Source organism: Loxodonta africana, chromosome 12, assembly GCF_030014295.1.
Source record: "Loxodonta africana isolate mLoxAfr1 chromosome 12, mLoxAfr1.hap2, whole genome shotgun sequence".
NCBI classification, from domain to species: Eukaryota; Metazoa; Chordata; class Mammalia; order Proboscidea; family Elephantidae; genus Loxodonta; species Loxodonta africana.
This window is the reverse complement of record NC_087353.1, coordinates 103,284,387-103,307,272: the sequence shown is the minus strand read 5'-3', so window position 1 is coordinate 103,307,272 and position 22,886 is coordinate 103,284,387. Positions and strand designations below refer to the sequence as shown.

At 42.7% G+C, this 22,886-nt stretch overlaps 1 pseudogene; it reads left to right on the top strand.

Annotated features, from left to right (window-relative positions):
* The first annotated feature begins 8,667 nt into the window (after positions 1-8,667).
* Positions 8,668-14,222, top strand: LOC104846499 (large ribosomal subunit protein eL42-like; annotated as a pseudogene).
* Positions 14,223-22,886: the final 8,664 nt, after the last annotated feature.

The window sequence follows — 22,886 nt, the reverse complement described above, 5'->3', positions numbered from 1 at the left end:
TGATGCTCCCAGAACAAGGGAAGACTGATGACAAGGACTTTCCTCCAGAGCTGGCAGAGAGAGAAAGCCTTCCCCTGGAGCTGGCGCCCTGAATTCGTACTTCTAGCCTATTGGACCTTGAGAGAATAAACTTCTCTTCGTTGAAGCCATCCACTTGTGGTATTTCTGTTATAGCTGCACTAGATGACTAAGAATTTAGAGTGATTGAACGGTGGTGCCTAAAAAGATATGGCCACATCCTAAAACCCAAACCCTGTAAATGTTAACTTACCTGGAAAAACAGTATTTCCGGATTTAATTATACTAAGGATCTCAAGATGAGATCACCCTGCATTACCCAAACCAGCCCTAAATCCAGAGACAAGTATCCTTATAAGAGACTCCCAGAGAGCAAAGAAGCCACGTTACCAAGAAGACAGAGATTGGAGCGACCAGCCAAGGAAGCCCTGGAGCCACCAGAAACTGAAAGAGTCCAGGAAGCATCCTCCCCTAGAGCAGTGGAGGAAATGGGCCCTGAAGACTTGATTTCCACCTTCTGGCCTCCAGAGCTGTGACAGAATAAATTTCTGCTGTTTTAAGCCATCAAATATGTGGCGATTTGTTACAGCAACCACATGAAACTAATACAGGGTCAAATTGCAAAATATTCTCTAAGCTGCCTAAAAATGCCCTGTTGTTGTTGTTAGGTGCCATTCAGTCAGCTCCAACTCACAGCGACCCTATATACAGCAGGACAAAACACTGCCCAGTCCTGCACCATCCTTACAGTCGTTGCTATGTTTGAACCCATCGTTGCAGCCACTGTGTCAATCCATCTCATTGAGAGTCTTCCCCTTTTTCACTAACCCTCTACCTTACCAAGCATGATGTCCTTCTCCAGGGGCTGGTTCCTCCTGATAACACATTCAAAGCACATAAGACAAAGTTTCTCACCATTCTTGCTCCCAAGGAGCACTCTGGCTGTACTTCTTCCAAGACAGATTTGTTCAGTCTTCTGGCAGTCCATGGTATATTCAATATTCTTCACCAACACCACAATGCAAATGTCTCAATTCTTCTTTAGTCTTCCTTTTTTGTTGTCCAGCTTCCCTATCCATACTAGGCAATGAAAAACACCATGGCTTGGATCAGGCACACCTTAGTCCTCAAAGTGACATCTTTGCTTTTCAACACTTTAAAGAGGCCTTTTGCAGCAGATTTGCCCAATGCAGTGCACTGCTTGATTTCTTACTGCTGCTTCCATGGGCGTTGATTGTGAATCCAAGTAAAATGAAATCCTTGACAACTTCAATATTTTCTCCATTTATCATGATTGCTTATTGGTCCAATTGTGAGGATTTTTGTTTTCTTTATGTTGAGCTGTAATCCATACTGAAGGCTGTGGTCCTTGATCTTCATCAGTAAGTGCTTCAAGTCCTCTTCACTTCCGTCTGCATATCACAGACTGTGTATGAGTCTTCTTCCAATCCTGATGCCACATTCTTCTTCATATAGCCAGCTTCTTGAATTACTTGCTCAGCATACGGACTGAATAGGTATGGTGAAAGGAAACAACCCTGACGCACACCTTTCCTGACTTTAAACCACACAGTATCCCCTGGTTCTGCTGGAACAACTGCCTCTTGGTCTACGCACAGGTTCCACAGGAGCACAATTAAGTGTTCTGGAATTCCCATTCTTCACGGTGTTATCCATAATTTGTTATGATCCACACAGTCGAATGCCTTTCCATAGTCAATAAAACACAGGCAAACATCTATCTGGTATTCTCTGCTTTCAGCCAGGATCCATCTGAAATCAGCAGTGATATCCCTTCTTCCACGTCCTCTTCTGAATCCAGCTTAAATGTTCTAGCAGTTCACTCTCGAAGTACAACTGCCACTGTTTTTTTCAAATTGTCTTCAGCAAAATTTTACCTGGATGTGATATTAATGATATTTGTTTGTTGGATTACCTTTCTTTGGAGTGGGCACAAATATGAATCTCTTCTGGCCGGTTGGCCTGGTCTTGCAAATTCCTTGGCATAAATGAGCGAGCGCCTCCAGTGCTGCATCGGTTTGTTGAAACATCTCAATTGGTATTCTGTTAATTCCTAGAGCCTTGTTTTTCACCAGTGTCTTCAGTGCAGCTGGGACTTCCTCCTTCAGTACTGTCATAGATTGAATCATGTCCCACCAAAAATATGTGTAGCAATTTGGCTGGGCCGTGTTCCCAGAGTTGTGTGGTTGTCCTCCATTTTGTGATTGTAATTTTATGTTAAAATGATTAAGGTGAGATTATAACACCCTTACTAAGGTCACCTCCCTGATCCAACATAAAGGGAGTTTCCCTGGGGCGTGGCCTGCACCACCCTTTATCTAACAATGGATAAAAGGAAAGGGAAGCTAGCAGAGAGTCGGGGACCTCATACTACCAAGAAAGGAGCACTGGAAGCAGAGCGTATCATTTACACCCAGTGTTCTTGCACAGAGAAGCTCCTAGTCCAGGGGAAGATTGATGAGAAAGACCTTCCTCCAGAGCTGACAGAGTAAAAAAGCCCTCCCCTGGAAGTGACGCCCTGAATTTGGACTTCTAGCCTACTAGACTGTGAGATAATAAATTTCTCTTTGTTAAAGCCATCCCCTTGTGGTATTTCTGTTACAGCAGTACTAGATAACTAAGACAGATACCATTGGTTCTTGATCATATGCTGCCTCCTGAAATGGCTGAACATCAATCAATTCTTTTTGGTACAGTGACTCTGTATAGCCCGTCCATCTTCTTTTGATGCTTCCCGTGTCATTCGATATTTCGCGCATAGAATCCTTCAGTATTGCAGCTCGAGGCTTGAATTTTTTCTTCAGTTCTTTCAGCTTGAAAAACGTTAAACGTGCTCTTCCATTTTGTTTTTCTATCTCCAGGTCTTTGCACACGTCATTATAATACTTTACTTTGTCTTTTCAAGCCACCCTTTGAAATCTCCTGTTTAACTCTTTTACTTCATCATTTCTTCCATTAGCTTTAGCTACTCTACACTCAAAAGCAGGTTTCAGAGTCTCCTCTGACATTCATTTTGGTCTTTCTTTCTTTCCTGTCTTTTTAATGACCTTTTGCTTTCTTCATGTATGATGTCCTTAATATTATCCCATAACTCATCTTGTGTTCAGTCATTTATGTTCAGTGTGTCAAATCTATTCTTGAGATGCTCTCTAAATTCCAGTGGGATATGCTTAAGGTGGTCCTTTGACTTTCGTGGACTCTTTTTAATTTTCTTCAGCATCAACTTGAACTTGCATGTGAGCAATTGATGTTCTGTTCCCCAGTGGGCCCCTGGCCTTGTTCTGACTAATGATATTGAGATTTCCCATCATCTCTTTCCACAGATGTAGTCAATTTGATTCCGCCTGTGTTTTCCATCCAGTGAGGTCCATGTGTATAGTCATCATTTATTTTGTTGAAAAAAGGTATTTGCAATGAATAAGTCATCAGTCTTGCAAAATTCTGTCATGTGATCTCCGGCATCGTTTCTATCACCCAGGCCATATTTTCCAACTACCGTTCCTTCTTCTTTGTTTCCAACTTTTACATTCCAATCAACAGTAATTATCAATGCAATTTGATTGCGTGTCTGGTCAATTTCAGACTGTAGAAGTTGGTAAAAATCTTCAAGTTCCCCCTATTTGGCATTAGTCATTGGTGCATAACTTCAAGTAATAGTCTTATTTCTAGGTTTATGGATATTATACTATCATTGACAGCGTTGTACTTCAGGATAGACCTTGAAATGTTCTTTTTGACAATGAATGTGACACCATTCCTCTTCAATTTGTCATTCCCGGCATAGAAGACCATATGATTGTCTGATTCAAAATGGCCAATACCAGTCCATTTCAGCTCACTAATGCCTAGGATATTGATCATTATGTATTCCATTTCATTTTTGACGACTTCCTACTTTCCTAAATTCATACTTCGTACATTCCATATTCCAATTATTAATGGATGTTTGTAGCTGTTTCTTCTCATTTGGAGCCCTCCCACATCAGCGAATGAAGGTCGCGAAAGCTCAACTCCATCCATGTCATTAAGGTCAACTCTACTTTGAGGAGGCAGCTCTTCCCCAGTTATGTTTTGAGTGTCTTCCAACCTGAGGGGCTCATCTTCTGGCACTATATAAGACAATGTTCCACTGCTATTCTTAAGGTTTTCACTGGCCAGTTTTTCGGAAGTAGATTACCAGTTCCTTCCTAGTCTTCCTAGCCTGAAAGTTCCACTGAAACCTGTTCACCACTGGTGACCCTGCTGATATTTTGAAATACCAGTGGCATAGCTTCCAGCATCATAGCAACACACAAGCCCTCACAGTACAACAAACTGACAGATAGGAGGTGGAAAAATCCACTAGACAGCCCCAAATGATTGACATCAAATAATGAGGCACCAGGCCACTTGCAGCTTGCACAGGAACATTCTAGAATGTGTGGTTTTCTAGAAATAGTCAGAGACCCAGGTTCAAGTTATAGCTTGGTTATACACTCTGAGCCCGTGTCCTCACTTGTAAAATGGAGGGGGGCAGTCACCTTCCTCAGAGGCGGGACTGAGGATTCAAGAAGAAACATCTGTAAAGTGCTTAGCAGTGTATAAGATAGAGTAAGTACTCATAAAGTATTACTTGTTATTATTCTAAAGGGTAAGTGATCTCTTCTCTGTTGTTGTGGTTAGTGGCTGCTGGCCCCGACTCATGGCAATCCCATGTACAACAGAAAGAAATGTTGCCCAGTCTTGTGCCATCTTCACATTTGTTGATATGCTCAAGTTCATTGTGGCCACCGTGTATTCTGAGTGTCTTCTAACTTACGAGGCTTATCACCTAGCACTGTACTGGACAATGCGCCTTTGTGATTCATAAGATTTTCACTGGCTAATATTTTTTTTTTTTAATTTTCAGAAGTAGATTGCCGAGCCTCTCTTCCTAGTCTGTCTTAGTCTGGAAGTGCCACTGAAACCTGTCCATCATGCGGGACCTTGCTGATATTTGAAGTACCAGTGGCATAGCTTCCAGCATCATCACAACATGCAAGTGACCATAGTATGACAAACCAACAGACAGGTGGTAAATGGCTTCATGAGTATGGTTAAACTTGATTTCTTTTCTCTATTTTTGGCAACTTTTTTATACAAAATGCATTTTCCCAGTTTTTTTTAAAGTTTTCTTTAAAAAAATGCAGAGTATTTAAGATGTTAATGGTCTAATTTTAATTTGCAGATATCCTTGTTAATAATGAAATCTACTTAATGTGAATTAAAACTAAAAGCTTGTCAGGGTAATTGACAAACATTTAGAAACTCTAGCAATTCTATGAGGATTCCCTGTTAATATTCTGAAGGACTTTCAGTGGATATGCTAAGTAGGCCTTGGCATTAACAGAAATAGCAAACAAATTAAAATTGGACTCTGGGTAACAATTGGGGAAAATGAACATTCACGCCCTTCAGCATGAAATTAAATCTAGTTGTAGGGCTGCCTCCTATACGTTTAAGGAGAACATCTTGATTGAATAACCATCATGCTAAGCACCACTTAAGACTGGTGTGCAAGTCACCTGACTCCGGTACAGTTCTTTCAGGAATACACAGGAGAATGGCATCAATCAAATTTAAACTAACGCAACCCTCACTTGGCATTGATGTTAGCAGCAATCTCTATTTGTAGCACATAGCAAATTTTCATGTGAGCAATGTAATTTACAAGGAATGTACATTTTATTAAAATTCCAGCCCAGGAGACATCTTAAAATCCATCCTCAGGCCTTTGAGAATATCCCGATCAGCCATAAGAAATGTCAAATGATCCGACATTTCCACAGTGGATTACAGCTTCGAGAACCGTGCCTATCCCTGTAAGGATAAAAATCCCTTCAGGTTTAATCTCTTTGAGAATTCAGCTTATATTAAAAGAAAAAAAACTTTGCTATGTACCCATACATAAAAAACAGGACTTACAATGGAGCTTTAATAGGTTATCCTATTTAATCTTCACAACAATCTTTGGCAGCAGGTATTAGAATCACCACTTAGAAGATGAGGCATCCGAAGCTCAGAGAGGCGAAGTGACTTTTCCAAGGTCACACAGAAAATGAGAAGGAAACAGGCATTCAATATCAGTCTCCTGGCTCTGGGTCAATCATTGATAAATGGAAATTAACAAACGCTCATAGCTTATCACACATATGGACTCTTCTTGAATGGGATTTCCGTAGGGAAGTGAGATCTGTGCTGATTGCCACTGCCTTTGACCAGCATTCTTCTCCCAGATCATTTCAACAACTCCTAACTTGTCTCCTTGCCTCCAATCTCAGCATGCCCTGCGCCCTATTCCATTCACTCCATGGTGCCAGCTCAGTCTCTATGAAATGCCAGACCATCAGGTCATACCCTTGCTTTGTTGTCGTTGTTATTTGCCATTGTGCGAGCTCCAACTCATAGCATCCTTGTGTGTAACAGACGAAGTATTGCCCAGTCCTGCTCCATCCTCATGATCCTCGGCATGTTTGAGTCTATCATTGCGCTATCGCGTCAGTCCATCTCGTGGACAGTGTCCCTCTTTTTCTGCTGAGTCTGTGTTTTACCAGCCATGTGTCTTTTTCTAGCAATTGGTCTTTCCTGAGACATGTCCAGCGTAAGTGAGTTAAAGTCTCACCATCCTCATTCCTAAAGAGCATTCTGGTTGTATTCCTTCTAAGACTGATTTGTTTGTTCTCCTGGAAGTCCATGGTATATTCAATATTCTTCACTAACACCTTGCTTAAAAAAAAAAAAAAAAAACACCTTGCTTAAAACCTCTTAAATGGCTCCCAATCACTCTTGGGAATGAGGTTTAGTCCTCTCAGGAGGGCACACAAGGCCCTCTGAAATGTCTCCTTCGCCTCCCTTCACACCTTGTCTCCTACTCCTCCTCGCATCCCCACGCGCCCTAGAGTTCTGCCTCATCCTATTTCCTCCACCTGCAACAGTCTTCCTCTTCTGTCGCATGTCCAGAGCCAACTCAAGGTTCTCTTTGTGAAGCCGTCTCAGACGTTACACCCATTGTCTCAGACAGACAGAGCTCATCATTCCTTCTCCGGTTGACCGTTTGTTCCAGCACGCCCCCATTGTTTCGTAACCAGGCCTGCAGTCCCTCCCTCCAACAGCACCGTGAGATTCTAGCTAAAGAAACCCATAAGTCAACCAACCCTCACCGTGTGTGGGTCAGTCTGTTCCTATTGACCCATGTTGGTGGTAGTGTTAGTTGCTGTCAAGTTGGCCTCTGACTTCTGGAAACTTGACACATAACTGAACGAAACGCTGCCTGGTCCTGCGCCAACCCCATGACCAGTTATGGATCAGACTGTTGTGATCCCTAGGGTTTTCACTGGCTTACTTTCAGAGATTGATCACCAGACCTTCCTTCTTGGTTCACCTTGGTCTGGAAGCTCCTCGGAAACCAGTTCAGCATCCTAGCAACCAAAAGACAGGTGGTGGCTGTATGCTAGGTGCATTGAATGGGAATCAAAACCATAGCCCACCTGAAATTCTCCCTTTGTTTCTGATTATGCTAAAACTGGGGTCAACAGACCACGCCCACAGGTCAAAGCTGGCCTGCCATCTCTTTCTGTAAATAAAGTTTTATCGGAATACAACCCTATTTGTCCATTTACATATTGTCTGTGGCTACTTTCTACTAAAAAGGCAGAACTGAGTAACTGTGACAGAGACCTACTGCCCGTAAAGCCAGAAATATTTATGATCTAGCCCTTTACAGAAAAAGTTTGCTGAACCTTGTGCTAGAAGTACTTGTAGCTCTATTGAGTGAAAGGGAAAAAAAAGAAAAAGAACCTATGGCGTGTCAGGAACTTGGGTTCTAGTCAGTGTTCTGAGACGGGCTTACTCTTGTATATTGGACAAAACATTTCCAATGGACCCCAGTTTCCCTAGCTGTAAAACAAGAAAGTTAGACTAGACCAGTGGTTTTTATAAACATACTTTTAGCCCCAGAACGCTTTCACCAAAAGTGATCTATGGCAAGCCCTGTGTGTTAAACAAATACAGATCTGTCCTCACGGGGCTGAGACGTGAGGCCAGACTTCTGCCCCCACATCTTCCTTCCTTGCCAGCGGCTCTTGGCGGAGGGTTCCCGTAGTCCCCCACAGCCTCAAATGTGGAAAACATTCCTCTAACCACGTCTAGGAGGTCCCTGGGTGGTGCAAATGGTTTGCACTCTTCCACAAACCTAAAGGGTCATGGCTTGAACCACAGAAGAAAGACCTGGCAAACTGCTTCCATAAAGATTACAGCCAAGAAAACCCTAGGGAGCTCAGCGCTACTCAACACACGAGGTTGCCATGAGTTGGAATCGACTCGATGGCAGCAGGTTTGGGTTTTTTATTTTTATTTTTTTTTAGCCACATTCTAGAGTCCCTTCCACAATCATGGTCCAGATGCTGGATCTAAGTCACCAAGTAAGAACCACACATTTAGAACCAGCCAAAATTAAACTCTATCTTCAGGAGTTTCCTTCATAACCAAGCCAGAGCTGAGATAAATAGGACACCCTCAAGTACCCCTACTGCTTTCTGGCGTGAACTGGCATTGCCTGTCATCGATCAGGGCATTTTTAACACAGAAAGGCAGAGTGTCGGCTTCTGGGAGATGTATGACATGGGGGACTGTCACTCCAGTGACGAGCACTCTGGGGAGCAGCTCTGCTCAAAAGGCATCAGGCAAGTGATGACATTGTGAGTTATTTGTTGCCAGAGCTCGGAATATTTTGAGCTGCTCACAAGTGCACTGGGACTGTGGTAATGAATATTTTGGCCCCTAGGTAGAGGGCATCCAAGGAAGACAGCTGGTCAGAGCCCTTACAGTTCAGTGCTCTGGACCAGAAATCAGGAAGTTGGCACAGAGCCTTCTCACTGACACTCCCCAGGTGCCTGTGACAAGCTCTGTGGCCTCTCTGGGGCCTAGTTTCCTTATCTGTAAAGTGAGTAGGCTGCACCAGATATAACTGAGCACTTACCCCTCCCTAGGCTGGGGCTCTGTGTATAGGAACTCAATCCTCACAAACACTGGAGGGGATGTATGGGATCCCCGTTTTATGAAAATGTAGGAAAGCAAGTCTTAGAGGGAGTTAGTTAGCATACCCAAGATCACACAGCTAGTCAATAGAAGGAAGAATGAAGCATCAAGATTGGAGGAAGACTCATTAACAACCCACGATATGCAGATAACACAGCCTGGCTCACTGAAAGTGATGAGAACTTGAAGAACTTACTGATAAAGATCAAAGGCTACGGCCTTCAGTATGGATTTCACCTCAACATAAAGAACACAAAAATCCTCACAACTGGACCAATGGGCAACATCATGATAAACAAAGAGAAGATTGAAGTTGTCGAGGATTTAATTTTACTTGGATCCACAATCAACTCCCATGGAAGCAGCAGTTAAGAAATCTAAGGACGTATTGCACTGGGCAAATCTGCTGCAGAAGACCTCTTTGAAGTGTTGAAAAGGAAAGATGTCACTTTGAGGACTAAGGTGCGCCTGACCCAAGCCATGGTGTTTTCAATCGTCTCATATGCACCTGAAAGCTGGACAATGAATAAGACCAAAGAAGAAACAATGCATTTGAATTATGGTGTTGGTGAAGAATATCGAATATACCATGGACTGCCAAAAGAACGAACAAATCTGCCTTGGAGGAAGTATAGCCAGAATGCTCCTTAGAAGCAAGGATGGTAAAACTTTGTCTCACTTACTTTGGACATGTTGTCAGGAGAGACCCATCCCTGGAGAAGGACATCATGGTTGGTAAAGTAGAGGGTCCATGAAAGAGAAGAAGATCCTCAACAAGATGGATTGACGCAGTGGCTACAACAGTGGGCTCAAACATACCTACTATTGTGAGGATGGCTCAGGATCTGGCAATGTTTCATTGTGTTACAGGGTCATAGGGTCAATAGTCAATAGAACAGCAAGGCTTAAAATTAGCTACAGGAAGCAGTTTATCAAACCATTTTACTTACGGCTCTGAAGTCAAACAGCCTGTGTTTGAACCCTGATTTTGCCACTGATCAGGTACATCACTCGATTTGTTTAAATACTTTAACTCCAATTTCTTTAATTATAAAATGAGTGTGATGGCTCTGCCTACCTCACAGAGTAGTTTGGAAGATAGGTGATCTGTTTGTTGTATGGTGGTGGCTTGGAGTTTCTATGGTGCTGGGAGCTAGGCCATCAGTATTTCAAACACCAGCAGTGTCAACCATAGTGGACGGGTTTCAGTGGAGCTTCCAGACTAAGACAGACTAGGAAGAAAGGCCTGGGATCTACTTCTGAAAATTAGCCAATGAAAACTCTATGGATCACAGAATATTGTCTAAAACTTCAAGTCATTTATTTTGGACTTATCATCAGGAGGGACCAATCAATGGAAAAGCACGTCATGCTTAGTAAAGCGGAGGGCCAGTGAGGGCGAGGGAAACCCTCAATGAGATGGATGGACACAATGGACTCAAACGTACAAATGATCATGAAGATGGCTCAGGACTGGGCAACATTCCATTCTATTACACATGGGGTTGCCTGAGTCACAGCCAACTTGGCGGCAAATAGCGACAACAATGATGCTGAGCATCTTAGGCTTATTTGTCCTTTATATAGCTTTTTTTCTAAAACGTCTGTTCAAATCCTTTGACCATTTTTTAGATTGTCTATTTCTTATCATTGCATTTTGAGAGTTCTTTGTATACTCTAGATGCAAGTCCTTTATCAGATGTGTTTTGCAAACATTCTCTGCCAATCTGTGGCTTGTCTCTTCATTCTTTTAATATTGTCCTTTGAAAGCAAATATTTTAATTTTTTTAAAAGTCCAATTGATAAAAATTATAATTTTTTTTGTCTTTTAGGGAACATGGTTTTAGTGTTATATCTAAGCAACCGTTGCCTAACCTGAGATCACAAAAATTTTCTCCTATGTTTTCTTTGAGAAGTCTTATATTTTGCTTTACGATCCATTTTGAGTTAATTTTTTTATATGGTGCAAGGTATGGGTTGAGATTCCTTCTTTTGCATGTGGATGTTCAATGGCTCCAGCATGTGTTAAGAAGACCATCATTTCTCCATTATTGCCTGTGTGCCCTTGTCAGAACTCAATCTACCATATATGTGAGGGTCCATATCTGGACTGTTTTCTCTTCTAATAAGTGTTGAATCAGGTAGCGTGAGTCCTCCAACTTTTTTCTTTTTAACAAATATTTGGGTTTTTCTTGGCTCTTCTAGATTCCTTGTCTTTCCATGCCAATTTTAGAATCAACTTGACAGTTTCTACAACAGCCTACTGAGGTTTGATTGGGGTTGCATTGATTTCATATATCAATCTGGGAGGAATTGACGTCTTGACGATAATTGAGTTTTCCAATCCATCAACATGTCTCCATTTATTTAAATCTTCTTTTCTTTTATTGATCACCATTTTGTAGTTTTCAGCACATAGATACTGTACATATTTTGTTAGATTTATACCTAAATATTTCATGGCCAGCATAAATGGTATTTTTTTTTTTAATTTCCAAATGTTGATTGCTAATATATAAAGATACAGTTGATTTTTATACATTGACCTTGTATTCTGCAACCTTTCTAAGCTCACTAGGTGGCTTTTTGTAGATTCTTGGGGATTTTCTACATAGAAAACTATGCCATATGCAAATAGAGACACTTTTATTTCTTCCTTTCTAATACACATGCCTTTTTTTATTTTTATTTGTTTGTTTTTACATTGACTAGGGCCTCCAGGATGAGGTTGAATAGGTATGGTTAGAGCATCCATTAGCAATACTAATCATAACTTTTAACCAAAGAAACTAATGCCTGTTTCACAGAGAAAACTGGAAGGAAGGTAATGGAAACTCACTGTCGTACAGAGGATTTTAGCAGAGCTCATGGCTGTACATAACAGAACTTTCTATAGCCACACACTTCTCCTTTATATCTTCTACACGTAGTAAAACTAAACACGTTTCCTTGATACAGTAAAGCTTGTGAAAAGCGGAAACCCTTCAGAGAAGGAAAACTTAAATATTTTGCACTAAAAGGACTGTTAGAAAAGTGGTAAGGCTGCATTCTGTCAAAGGTGGAAAACTGGGCGAGACTAGGAAAAATAAGGCAACCCCGTGGAGTTCCGGCTCTTACAGGTTTCACTGTATTATCCAAAAATACAGCCACTCTATAAAAAATCTGTAGCATATAAGAATAGTAAGTACAGAAATTTTAAATCATGCTTAGTGACCAACATTTCATTATGCAATCTCACTCATAAATTACTTGGGCAGTCGATGGTTATTGATTAACAAACTCAATTTAATATTAGTTCAGGGTTCCAAGTTACCTGAGGAGGTTGGAAATGGCATCCAAGCTGCCGTGCTACAAAGCATAAACACTGCCAGAAAAACATCTGTCAGAATTATTATTCAATTTAGTTAAATAAAATTTATGTTTTTCATAAACTCGAATACCACGTAGGGGTAATGTTAGTTTATGTGATCAGTAAACCAATATAGGAAGGTTGAAAAGTTAATGAGAAAAGAAACACACATCTTAATAAAATATAAATTGTACACATATATCCTCCATAGTGGAGCCCTGGTGGTACAGGGGCTAAGAGCTCAGCTGCTAACCAAAAGGTCGGCAATCTGAGCCCACCAGCTGCTCCTTGGAAACCCTATGGGACAGTTCTACTCTCGGCAACAGGTTTGGTTCTTTAGATTTTATTCCCCATAGTAACAAGCTCAAGGGAAGACAAATACTATTATTTATTTTTTTAATCAAAATCATCTTTAAAAAAGTCTCATTTTTCCAAAGCTTGATTTGAACTATGTGAAGTTGAATTCTCATATAAAAATGTTTCTGAGCTAACATTTGCTGTAAGAAGGATCAGCATTTTTAAAGTGTTGGTTTCCTGCTTTTCATACAGACAGCGCTCCTGCAAACAGGGCACCTGTTCCTAAAACCCACTGCACTTTCTGTAAGAAGTATGGCAAGCTCCAGCCCCACAAAGGACAAGGTGCAGGAAGGGCAAAGATTCTCTATATATCTGAGGAAAGCGGCATTATGACGGGAGCAGAGTGGCTAAGGTATGCAGACTAAGCCGGTTTTCCAGAAGAAGACTAAAACTACAAAGAAGGTTGTGCTGAGAGCCCAGCTACAGACCCCAGAGAACGCTGCCTATTAGGTAGCACGAGCGTTCTGAACTGGGAGCAGATAAGAAGAGAAAGGGCCAAGTGATCCAGTCCTAAGCTCTGTCTTATTTTATTAGCAAGACAATAAAATCTTGAGGTTCTGTTAAAAAAATAAAGTGTGAGTTTCCTTATTTTCTGTAAGTGTTGAGAATATGAGGTTTGTATGAGTATCTATTTCTGTTAACAAATAGATCCAAGCTTCTTTATTTTAAGACATGTAACCTAGAGTCCCTGGGTACTGCAAACGGTTAAAGCACACGGCTGCTAATGAAAATGTTGGAGGGTCAAGTCCATCAGGAGGCACCTCAGAAGAAAGGTCTGGCGAGCTACTTCCAAAAAATCAGCTCTTCAAAACGCCATGGAGCACCGTTCTACTCTGACACACATGGGGTCACCGTAAATCAGAAGCAATTCAACGGCAACTGCTTTTATTTGGTTAGTTGGTTGGTTGGTTGGTTGGTTGGTTGGTTGGTTGGTTGGTTTTTGGTAAAGTAACCTGGAGGTAGGAAAACATCTGACACCCATACGAGGAAATATCAAGGTCTTTTCTGAATCACAGACACACAGAAAGCTGATAGCTTCTACTCTACACTTCCAGCCTCAAGTAGAAAATAATCCAAGAAACACAATAAGTCACTGGTTTAGATGTCAAAGAACTATTCTTCCCAATGATCATGAGATCTCTAATTGATTTGAGCTCACAAATAGATAGACAGACAACAAAGAAGTCTACCAGCCCAGAACCTCAGCCTCACCCAACAGAGACTAGATCTCCAGCATCTATCTGCAAGAGCTCTCCCAAAACTCAGACCATCCAACCAAAGTCCCAGTTACTGCTGACTCCCATGGGGAACAAGGAACCAGAAACTCAGACCATCCAACCAAAGTCCCAGTTACTGCTGACACCCATGGGGAACAATGAATCAGAAACAAAACAAAAACACAAAATCTGTAGACAGGAAGAAATAAAAAAGTAAAATTCTGGAGAAATAGCGAGCTGGCAGAGTCCAAGTCCTGTTGCCCCTGGATTCCTCCGGGAGCCACAGAGCCCTGCCTGGCCATGAGCAGCCCTTGAGTGTAATTGACTCTGTCAGGTTAGTCCACTTGGGCGCCTCTGCAGAGTAACCTACAAAAACATAATTTTCCAAAAGAGAAAATCTTCACTCTCTTGTAAATATAAAATGAACACATGTCAATGATTTTATTCCATTCATTAATTAATGAGGGAATCAGCAATATGTTAAAAACTGGTTTAAAGAACATTGGAAGAGCTAAGGATTTAAAGATAATTTACTAAAGAAATGCTAGTATACAATTTCTAGGTTAGATACGAAACCATTTAAGGTCCAACAGGGAAATAAACTGTAACCTTTGGGGTTTTCAGTTCCAGCAGGGAGAAATTATTTGCATCTCCACTAGACAAAAATCTCCAGGTTACCACATAAATTCACCAAGTCTGGATCTTTGACCAACAGTAACCAGAGAGTCTAACAAAATACATTCCCAGCTTGGGTGGGTCTGGGCCCTGGGAGACATCTAAAGGACATTCCACTCAAATTTTCCTCTTATTGCCAAGTTTTGGATATTTTTTCTTAAATATTAAATAATAGTTGTTCTACATAAGAGATGAAAGCTTTAAGCCCTAATGTCCTTGGGGAGCAAAAACTATAAAACCAATTGCTCTTAACTGATGAAAATAAAACACCTATTTCCCTTTGTCCAAGGCCACAAAGCTAGTGTGGGTCAAGGCCAAGGCTGAAATCAAAGCTTTCAGCTCCCACTATGCCACAAACACCGTTTTTGAAATACCACTCTCCGAAGTTCTACTGGTTATTGAAGAAAGTTCGGAGACAATCAGAATCAATAAAATGAGGAAGTTGAGGCTGAATGGTAGTTAACCCACATGTATCCACTACAGAAGGCTGATTTAGGTAGAGAAGATTAAAGAGATCGTATCTCTTTCTTTTGGAGGCCCTGGGTGGTTCAAATGGTTAACACATTCAGCGGCTAATCTGGAAGTTGGAGGTTTGTGTCCACTCAGAGGAGCCTCGGAAGAAAGGTCTGGCAATACACTTCTGAAAAATCAGCCACTGAAAACCTTGTGGAGCACAGCTCTACTCTGACACACGTGGGCTCACCTGAGTCGGAGTCAACTCAACAGCAGCTGGTGCCTTTTTCTGAAAGGGTGGAAAGACATGGAAAGTTTGGAGCTCATAACAGTAAAAGGCCCAGGGAGGTTCTCTTTCTCTCTCTTCCCTTCTCTTTCTTTGTGCAAGTGCTCCCTTCCGAAGAAACCGTGGACCCCCATCCAGAGGGACTTGTAGCTGGCTCAGCCCCTACCCTGCGCAGAGACTCAGGAAAGCCTCCAGTGGGGACAGGCTTAGATTTGAAAGTGAGACTCCCAGGTCTTCCCCAGCCCCACGGCAAAGGTGGACAGGGGGCAGCTTTGCTTGCTGCTTCTGCTTTGTCGGACGCTTAAATCACCTCTGGGTTTGTTAGATTAAACAGCTCCCTCCTTTAAAGAGAAAAGTTCTGATACCTGCCAAACAAGGATGAACCTTGAAAACATTACGCTGGGTGAAATCAGTCAGTCACAAAAGAACAAATACTGCACGATCCTGCTTATGTCAAATATCTAGAGCGGGCAAGTGTACAGAGACCAAAGCTTATTAGTGCTTACGGGGGTGGGCAGGAGGGAGAAAGTAGGACCTAGGCAACGCCAAGCAGCTGTTAGGCTGACGGGAAATTTGAGAACTAGATAGGGGTGACGGTTGCGCAGCGTGACGAAGGCGTTAACACTGCTGAACTGTCCATGTGAAGTTCGCTGAAGGGCCAAATGCTTTGTTACCTGTATATTTGTTGTTGTTAGGTGCCATGGACTCAACTTTTGACTCACAGGAGTCTCGTGTGACAGAGTAGAACTGCCCTATAGGGTTTTCAAGGCTGTAATCTTTACGGGAGCAGATCCGCCCGGTCTTTCTCCAGCAGAGCCACTGGGGGGGTTCGAACCACCAAGCTTTCAGTTAGCAGCTGCGTGCTTAACCGATGCACCACCAGGGCCCCTGACACATATATTTACCACAATTTAAAAAGAACAAAGGTAGGGAGGAAGCTATGATATGATTTACTCAGACTTCCACACCCCTACTGCCGTCAAGTCAGTTCCGAGTCCCGGAGATCTCGTGTGTCAGGGTAGAACGGTATTCTGCAGGGTTTTCAGTAGCTGATTTTGGGTGCTGTAAATTGCCAGGCCTTTCTTCTGAGGTGCATCTGGGTAGATCTGAACCTCCAAACTCTTCGGTTAGCAGTCGAGCATGTTACCCATTTGTGCCACCCAGGACTCCTCCATACCCCTCAACCAAAAAAACCAAACCCATTGGCCATCGAGTTGATTCTGACTCACAGCGACCCTATAAGACAGAGTGGAAACTGCCCCAAAGAGTTTCCAAGGAGCACCCAGTGGACTCGTAGTGCCAACCTTTTGGTTAGCAGCCATAGCTCTTAACCACTACGCCACCAGGGTTTTTTGTTTGTTTGTTTTTCCACACCCCTAAGACAATCTTTTCCAAACTGCTGGAGAGATATTTTTTAGCCTTTATGTTGTAAAATAAAACCCAAGTACAGATAACCACAAAAAACAAGTGTACCGGTCAGTGAATTATTAGGAGGTGAACATCCTTATAACCACCGCCAAGTCAAGAAGTAGAACCACCATTGGAACGTGCCTCAGTGGAGTGGAACGGAGTGGAAAATGCCCGCGTGTCTCAAGTAGAGCTGAGCATTGTGACCCGAAACGGCTGTGCCGTATAACTTTTCCATGAATGTGTGTCTCTGTGTATATTTGTTCTGGGCCACAATTTCTCACTGTAGGTCACAAACAAAGAAGCTTGCTAGCCACAGCCGTAGACACCATCCTATCTGCTGAGCTACTAGGGGAGAAAGCTCCAGCCCAGATTCCACAGCCCCGTTAGTTCCCCAAAGAGGGGCAGCACAGAAGTCATGTGGCTCACACTTTACAGCGACTGCAGCAGCTTCTCTTCTCAGCGGTCAGAACATTTGAGAAAACAGAAAATATTTTTAAAGAAGATGAAATATCTGTCCATATCATGCAGGAAAATGAATATGGAATATTGTAAAGAAAGCAATTAATTCACACTTAAGACTAATTGCCTAACCCAGTGGGTCTTTAAATTATTCATTAGTGCTATTTAAAAATAATTGCAGTTTATGAGGAAAACCCATTATGGATTTCTTTTAAGAATTAAAAAGAAAGGGTTTCCTTTTTGTATTTACCAACTGCTTACAGCTTTTGCAACCAGCCCAGTTTGAGACGAGCTTAATATTCTCATCCTTCTCCCCACATCCCATAATCGAATCAACTTTATCACACTAACAGTTCATGTGCTCCCTGGAACAGATTTTGGACTCACAGAGAGGACAATGACACTGTCCTGAAAGAATGCAAGAGATGTATCCAAAAACGGAAGGGGAAAAAAAAAAGAGAACAAAGCAGGAAACCATTACAAGATACAATGTTTCCTCAGGTCAAGTTCATGCTGCTCCCTGCATCTCCAACAGAAAAACCGGGGATTCCCATCGCCTTCTGCTCACGTTGGTCAGAACTTCCGAGCTCCCCTCGCTGCCTCCCCCTTCCCTCCTCATTGACTTTCTGCTCCGAGTTCTTTATTTTCTCTGCTTCTCTGGTTCCTCTAAGGAACACTCAGCATTGTAGCCATACAATGGTAGAGCTGGAAAGGACATTCATTGAAGTCAGAGGTTTTTAAAGTGTGTTTGGAGTCCTTGAGTGATACAAACAGTTAATGCATTCAGCTGCTAACCAAAAGGTTGGTGGTTTGAGTCCACGCAGAGCCACCTCGGAAGAAAGGCCTGCCAATCTGCTTTTGAAAAATCAGCCATTGCAAACCCCATGGAGCGTAGTTCTGCTCTGACACACTCAGGGACACCAAGAGTCAGGGTCCCCATGAGCCGGAGTCGACTCGACAGCAACAGCCTTGTTGGTTAAGGTGTGTTTACTGGCACCCCAGGAATTCTTTAGATGCCTCGAAAGCTCCCCAGCGGAAGTGGGTTGCTGAGTTAACAGGACTTGTTGATCTTCAACCCCGCTCCAATTCCTCATCCCCAAGAGAAGAGCTTCGTTTTGAGTCACTAAGATTTTGTGTTTAAGAAAGTTGTTCTCTTGCTAAAAACAAAATTTAAAATGGCCCTCATAAGAAGGAGAGTCGATAATCGGAGGCAGAAATTCAATGCATGTCTGGTTGCTTCCATGAACAACTGCCTCCTTTTCCATGAGACAGGAACTGGCTGGTGCCTGGCTACTATTACTGAACATTTTGATCAAAGAATGTTCAGGAACAGTAGCTGGGCACCATCAGACTCCTGATCAAAAGGGGGGACATGCAGAACAGGATATCAAATTGTCATGGAATTCAGACTTTCTGGACCCGTTGAAGCTGGATGAACCCTCAAAACTATTGCCCTGGGAAAACCTTAAAACTTAAACCAAAAATATCCCCTGCAGTCTTTGAACCAAAAATAGCGTATCTTAATTAGTAAAGTACATCCACTTTGAGCACTGCGCTCTTTTAAAGAACTGTCTATATGAGATCAAATTGACAATGGTAACTCAAAAGGCTGAATGGGAAGCTTAGGGGGCAGTGAGTTTAAGATAATGGTGTGGAACAATCTAGAAAAGGATAGCAAGAATGGTAGCACAGCTTGAAGAATGTAATCAATGTCACAGAATTGTATATGTAGAAATCGTTTCACCAAAAAATAAAATCTAATAAAATGAGCCTCGTGGTATAGATAAAAACACTAAGGCCCAGGAAAGAGAAGAGACTTGTTCAAGGTAGCATACCCAGTCACAGAGGTGGGAACAGACCCAGCCTCCTGACTCTGGGTCTAATATCTACCCCACCTAGCCGGCTGGTGGTATAGTGGTTAAGAGCCCAGCTGCTAAAAAAAAAAGGCCAGCACTTCAAACCAGTCAGCTACTCCTTGAAAACCCTATGGGGCAGTTCTACTCTGCCTATATGGTCGCTATGAATTGAAATAGACTCGATGGCACACAACAACAACTAGCCAGGTGGGGATTTGGCACAGGTACACTGAAAAGAGCATCAGCCTTGGAGCCAGAATGGTCAGAATCTGTGCCTAATCTCAGCCACTTTCTAGGTGTTTGTCCTTCCAGTTACATTTGTCCTTCAGCTCCCTGAGCCCTAGTCTTTTTGTCTGTTAGAAGTGGAAATAAAAATACCAGCCTTGCATAACTAGATAAGCTATTGTACATGAAAACACTTTAGGTATTATATACACATAACAAGAGTTCAGGTGTCAACAGCTTCTTCATCGTTGGAGATATTCAGTAAGTATCTTACCGAGGGTATGCATTATGCAGATGACACAACCCTGCTTGCTGAAAGTGAAAAGGACTTGAAGCACTCACTGATGAAGATCAAAGACTACAGCCTTCAGTATGAATGACACTTCAACATGAAGAAAACAAAAATCCTCACAACTGGACCAATAAGCAACATCGTGATAAACAGAGAAAAGATTGATGTTGTCAAGGATTTCGTTTTACTTGGAGCCACAATCAACACCCATAGAAGCAGCAGCCAAGAAATCAAAAGATGCATTGCATTGGGCAAGTCTGCTGCAAAAGACCTCTTTAAAGTGTTGAAAAGCAAAGACGTCACCTTGAGGACTAAGGTTCACCTGACCCAAGCCATGGTATTTTCAATCCTCTCATATGCATGTGAAAGCTGGACAGTGAGTAAGGAAGACTGAAGAAGAATTGATGCCTTCAAATTGTGTGTTGGCAAAGACCATTGAATACACCATGGACTGCCAGAAGAATGAACAAATCTGTCTTGGAAGAAGGGCAGCCAGAATGCTCCTTAGAAGCAAGGATGGCGAGACTGTGTCTCACATACTTGGACATATTATCAGAAGGGATCAGTCCCTGGAGAAGGACATCATGTTTGGTAATATAGAGGGTAAGCAAGAAAGAGGAAGAGGTTCAATGAGATGGATTGATACAGCGGCTGCAACGATGGGCTCAAGCACAGCAACAATAGTGAGGATGGCGCAGGACGGAGTAGTATTTCGTTCTGCTGTGCATAGGGTCGTTATGGGCCGGAACCAACTCGACGGCACCCAACAACAACAACATCCTACTGAGACTGTGTTTGTGGTGGTCACTGCTGTGCCAAATGCAATGCACCCCGAGGCAGACAGCTGGACTGGTCAGTTGAGGAAAGTCTCCACTTCCTCTCCCTAACACACCACTACCAGTTGCCTCACAACTGCCTGGCACGTGTAGGCTAGCACGCACATGCGTGTGTGTTTGTGGGCACACCCAGCACACAGCAGGGCTCATCAGGTATTTGAGGAATGAATGAATTCATTAACTAATTGACAGGTGATAGGCTATCCATTTTGATATCCATTCATTTCATTTTAATTTCCCTGTCTGACCAGTTGCCATCAGGTTGATTCTGACTCACGACAACCCCCATATATATCAAGGTAGGACCATGCTCCACAGCGATCTCAAGTGCTGATTTTTCATAAATAGATTTCTGGGACTTTCTTCCAAGACACCTCTGGGTGGACTTGAACTGCCAACCTTTCAGTTAGCAACCAAGTACTTAAACATTTCAGCCACCTAGGACACCTCGCCTCTTTAGGTTAGGTTGAGGTTAATACAGGCTTTTTTTATTAAAGGACACTGTTTCCAGGGGTTACGTGTCATCAGTTAGGTTGAATGCAAATTTATGAAAAAGTACACATATATGACTCAAAAAGAAAAAAAAGAACAACCAACCCCCTTGTGGTCAAGTCAATTCCAACTCATAGTGACCCTATAGGACAAAGTAGAATTGCCCCATAGGGTTTCCAAGGAGCACCTGGTGAATTCAAACCACCGACCTTTAGGTTAGCAGCTGTGGCACTTAACCATTAGGCCCCCAGGGTTTCCTGAATAATGACTAGACATCTAAAAATGTCCAGTGGGGAATCTGATCTCCATACTTCAAAGGGCTGAGTGCAGATCAAATGAGCTCAAGGACTTGAAAATGGTTTGGAAGCCATAAGGTAATAGAGAACTGATCATTGTTTGTGTTTTTATGTTTATTTTCTTCACTTAAGGGTTACCAACCAAAAAGCCTGAATCGAATGCTAAATTTCTCTCACTCTAAAATCTAGCTCAGCCACTCAATGAGTGTGCTTATAAGACAAAATCAATTCAACGTTAAGGGATAAATTTATCTGATGAAGGTAAATATCACAGAAGAGAGGTCCGGGTTTTTGGCATTCTTAACCAAAACAATAAATAAACAAACTCCTCCCAAAGTAAAGACGGAAATATAATTATTCAGTCTCTCCATGTAAGACTTGCCCAGAAACTGAAATATTGTTAGCAAAGATGGATTTAAATTGTGTGCTCCAATGAATTGGTAGATCTCTTAGTTTATTGTTTTGATTTCTCTGCATTCCACCACAGGGAAATTATGCAAAGTCTTAGAGTACATGCAAAGAATATTGATAATTACAGGATTTGCTGTTTAGCTTGAAGATAATCCCGTGAATCTCCTCTGATCTATTGGAGCCATGGTGACCTGTGTACGGCTGTTTTGCTGCCCTTCTTAAGGTTGTGACCGCGACCTGATAGACGTGCTAAGTGCATCCGAAAGTGTACAATGCCAAGCCACCCATCTGATTCAGCACATAAAGGTCAGCCCAGTCAGATTATTCTGGAGGCATCTGGGTGCTCGACAGAATTAAGCCCTTATCGCCCAAGGTGAAGGCAGTGATCGGCCAGAGGCAGAATTCTCACCTTGTGTGCAGAAGAACCACTCTGACCTCCCAGCCAAGCCACCTCCTGCGCAGCAACCACCCATCTGTCAGTGGGGACTTGGGTGATGCTGACCAGGTTTCAGTGGAGCTTCCAGACTATGATGGACTAAGAAGAAAGGCCTGGCTATCTTCTTCTGGAAATTAGCCAATGAAAACCCTGTGGATCACAACAGTCCAATGCTGTTGTGCATGGGTGTCCATGAGTCAGGGGCTGACTCAGGGGCAGCTAAACGGTAACATCTCCCAAGGCTGGAAGCCCCTGGGTGGTGCAAAGGATTAATGTGCTCAGCTGCTAACCAAAATGTTGGAGGTTCCAGTCCACCCAGAGGCACTTCAGAAGAAAGGTCTGGCAATCTACTTCCCAAAAGTCTCCAACTGAAAACCCTGTGGGGCACAGTTCTACTCTGACACACGTGGGGTCTCCATGAGTCACAATCGACGTAAAGGCAACTGCTTTGATCAACCAAGGCATGGTGCCCACGGTCTGCTCCTAAGCCCACCTGCAGGTCAGAAGCACTGGGAAAGCTCCGTAAAATGGAAACCCCAGGGTCACACCCTAGACCCGCGGGATGACCGTCGAAGCCCAGGGAATCTGTATTTAAATGAGCCCCTCAAGTGACTCTCACGCGTGGCCAGGTGAAGAACACCTGTTCTAGGCTGGTGACACCACAGAAGCCGGTAGAGGCAAAGACAACCCAATCTTCTGTGCGGTCCGCGTGACACCCAACCACCCACCTTCATCTTATCTTC